Raw genomic sequence first — 4,425 nt, forward strand, 5'->3', positions numbered from 1 at the left:
TTTCAGACCTGAAATCATATTGAATAATTTGCTCTAGTAAAGTATGTATAGGTTTATGATCATTAAAAAATATTTCGATTTAATGATTTTACTCTGTATTCAATATAAAAACGAATTTTATACTCCTATTAAATGAAAAAAAAATTATTGACAGACACAAATACCAAATAGTAAAATATTTTAATATAAATTAATTAAATTCCTTCTTATAAGGGGAGAATACAGTGATAGGGTCAGTGACATTCATTGAATATTTTGATTGACTTTTATTTATTATGAATTTATTTTTCACCTCAAAAAAGAATTAAGACAAATATGTATAAAAAGTCGACTTTCGACTGACGAAGTTCGAACTTCGTACCCCAAGTGTATAAAACTGTATAACACAACGCAGCCACTAGTGCATTACATGAGTCAGTAGATAAAAAAAACTTTAAGCTAGTTTAAAAATTCAAAGTCGTATTTCTTTAACTTTCAGGAGGTATAATAATCAAAATAAGTTTAAATTTATATTTAATGGAAGTTAGATTCATGTAAATTTTATAAAAATTGGTAGACTCATTACTATGGCAAAACCTTGTAAGGTATTTTAAAATTAACTTCTTCTTCTTCATTTTCCTCACCTTAATTAAAATTACTTGAGGTCAAAAAAAATTTAAACACAAGAATATTATGTGATTTAACTATGAAAGCCATTTGCGCATTGATGATAAGACGTCGGGACGATTTTTTTTGTTAATTTATAGTATATAACATAAAAGGAAGGAAAATTAACTGGAAAGAATCTAAGAGGACGCCTAAGAAAAAAATATTTTGAAAATATCCTGGAACCCACGAACTGTATGTCTTTTGTTTCAATGAAGAACTTGGCATCAAACAGATGCCTTTAATTGATGATGATTGAAGTTTAAATGACTCAACATTTCCGGAACATTTTCAAAAGTTAAGTTGAAAACATTGAATTTTGTGAAAAAGTTGCTATTTTGAATCCACCCTGTGGGTTAGAAAAGGGTCAGAATTTGAAAAAATGATATTAAATAAAAGGAAAATACCTAAGATTTCTATTTAAAAAAAAATTATTTTGGTACGTTCTAATTTTTTAATTTATGGCTGTTTTAAGAGGAAAAATGAAAAAAATGTCAAAATTTACACATTTCAAAAATTGTAATATTTTGATGGATTTTCACCATGTACAGGAAACGAGAGAATTTTTTCAATTTAAAAGGGCAATGCCATCAACTATATACAATTTGTGATATCTTAACAAATGGTTGAAAGAAATCGGTTTGGTGAGATACAATAAAATAAGTTCAACAAAATTATACAAATATCGCACTTGCAATGTAAGGTCTGAATATAACGATGAGGTTAAAGTGCCTGTAGTTCTATTTTGTAGCAACTGGTTAAAGAAATGGGAGCAGTGGTGTTAAGTAGTAAATGCTAATAGAAAAAATAATGATAATTCATAAACGATTAAAAGGTTTAAAATATTTTAATTTTGTTAAAGTTATTTTATTAAATTTCCTCATTAGTGTTATGGATATATTAAACTCTCATTACGATACTTATCTGATAAGCAATGAAATATAATGTCATTATAAGTATTATTTGTCGAGTAAGAACTATTTCATACATGTTACATATGGGTAACCTCATTATTAATATCTGTTAAGCAATAAACTATATTATATGTCTAAACTTTCATATAAATGTTAAAATTCACATAAATAATAGTATAAGTTATCAAAAATATATCAATATTGTAATGCAATAATGAATCATTGTTCAAAATTGTGTATTCATTTGATAAGATAATATGTAATAAATAACGCAAATCAATTTAATAAGGATATAATAATAGCGTTTCTGATACCTCTATATAAAAAATTGACAAAATAAGATTATAAAAGAGACAAAAAAAAAAAAAGGGTTAAACCTCTCTCATTATTCTCTTTAATCGCCGTATAGTGAGCATTCTCTCAGTACACCCTCGAAACTCATTAATTTAATTTATATAATTCATATGCAAGCAGTGAACAGTCACACTCAAATTTAATTCATAAAATGAGACGACTTAAATTCATTTCCAAACACACTAGAAATATTAATATAGCATAGATATAGCATTAATTAAAATAATAAGGTTCAAAGTTACTATATTATATATTATTAAAGAGCCATACTACTCTGGGTAGACACTCTATCCCAACTATCATTTATAACCTTCAGAATTCGTGGCATTATTGATGTTAAAGAACTTGAAAATTAATCATAATAATTTTTATATTGATAAATAAAGATTAATATATTTTTCTATAATTTCTTTTAATCATTCTTTCTAGTTCTCGTACTCATACCCTGAGAGATATTATTATTTTTTTATTTTTTTTTATAACCGTTAGGTAATTAATACTACCTGGATTGGTATATCCTGTTGAAATTTAAGTGCAGTGGTTTTCCGTTGACTTCTGCACTGGAAACATGGTGCTTTTCGCCACCGCAGAAGCGCACGCATGGTACCCCATCCGTTCACCTACGGTGGTAGGCGCGACTTAACACTAGAGTTTTATCAACAACTTGGGTTATCTCCGCGACACACCACGCCCCTATTTAAACTATTAAACATTTTAATTTATTTAACAGTAAATAGTAACTCCAACCCAACTACTACTTGCTACTATTATTTTTATCTTTCTTTTTGAGTTAGTTAAATAATGTAATTTTTATATAATTTCTTAAAGTATTAGTCTTAAATACAAATTAAAAATAATATTACCCATAAAAGATTATAAATAATTTAAACTAATTTATTAATAATAATAATAATTGAAGTATTTTCTAAAATTTAAAAAAAAAGTATAATATATAAAAACATTTTAAGAGAAAAATTTAATAAATATCTCATTTAGAATATCATAGAAACCTTACATTATTTAAATGCGATAAGTTCATTGATGTAAAAATGCAATTAAATACACAATTATTATTAAATTTTGTTTTTAACAATAAGTTATTTAATAATAAATAACTCATCTGAGATAGTACTGAGTAAATTAAAAAATATAGCAGTATAAACTAAAACATCAATGTAACAGAAAAATGCAAAAAAAAAAAAAGAACTAATTACACAAAAGACGTTATGATGGTTGAAAATATTTTTAAAAATTTAAAAGTCAATTAGAATTTATCAATAATGTAGATTGCATTTAACACAAGACATAATTGACCAGTAGTATTAATCTTTGACGACAAATGTTTATAAGGGTAGGTTAGATGATAACAATGTGTATTAACGGAACGTCCTGTTACTTGTAACACACTAATATTACTAAATTATATAGAATATACATAGGGTAGATGGTAGATTTATAGTTTTTAACAATACCATAATGTTTATAAAATAGTAAATTAATACGGAATTATTATTGAAGTAACGTTCTTATAATAAACAAATTATATTATTTTTATTAGAGTACAAAAAAAATATAGTGGTGAAAATTCTTCAAGAGTATTCAAGAGTAAGGACCAGATAAAGAAAAAGACAAAAAAATAATAATAATATAATAAAACTCAATAAATAAATAATAATATATTTGTAATCTTATAATAATTATAATATATTCTAATTTATATGATAGTATAACTATAATATTACACAAATATTTTTATATAATTTTTATTATAATTGTACTAAAATAAAAATATTAATTATTATCATTACAAATTTGCTATCTGGGATAATTCTCAGGAAAACTACTACTAATTAGAAATACAAGATCTTTCAGACTACTACACTATCACAGTTTTATAATCTAAAATTTAATCTAAGGTAATGCAAAAAGTCACATTTCTCTAAAAAGTTGGATAATAAGGAAAAGATCCTTCATATTCTTTATAAATGTTGTATTAACTTTGTTTTTTTTTTTGGCCATCGTATATTTTAATCTCCTATATAATTGAACTTTTGAATATATTTGTTCATGCTCTTAAGGTAGCATTATATAAATTTTATAGATGATCTTCTCGCACTTAAAAAGTAAATTTATAATTAAAATATGTTTAAACATTTTTTAATAAATTAGAATACATTTTTGAAATGTTATTATTTTTGGACATTGCCTTAATTTATATAATTAGACTACTTTACTCTTTTGATTCTAAATGGAGCAACTAAGAAATATAACTCAATTTCGTAAAAAACAATTTATAACAAAATTAATTTCATTTCTTTTTACTTTAAAACATAACGATATAAAAAATTAAACTATAACTATTTAAATAAATCAATTCATTTTTTTTAATATTATAGAGACATAAAACATGTTAAAAAAGTAGCTAAAACAATAAAGCCTATAGTTTAAAATAAAACATTCAAATTTCCTTGCATAATATTATATATAAATGTAATGTTTAAGATACATCGTT

The sequence above is a fragment of the Daktulosphaira vitifoliae genome, unplaced genomic scaffold (genome assembly GCF_025091365.1).
Source record: "Daktulosphaira vitifoliae isolate Bord-2020 unplaced genomic scaffold, ASM2509136v1 Scaffold_1, whole genome shotgun sequence".
NCBI classification, from domain to species: Eukaryota; Metazoa; Arthropoda; class Insecta; order Hemiptera; family Phylloxeridae; genus Daktulosphaira; species Daktulosphaira vitifoliae.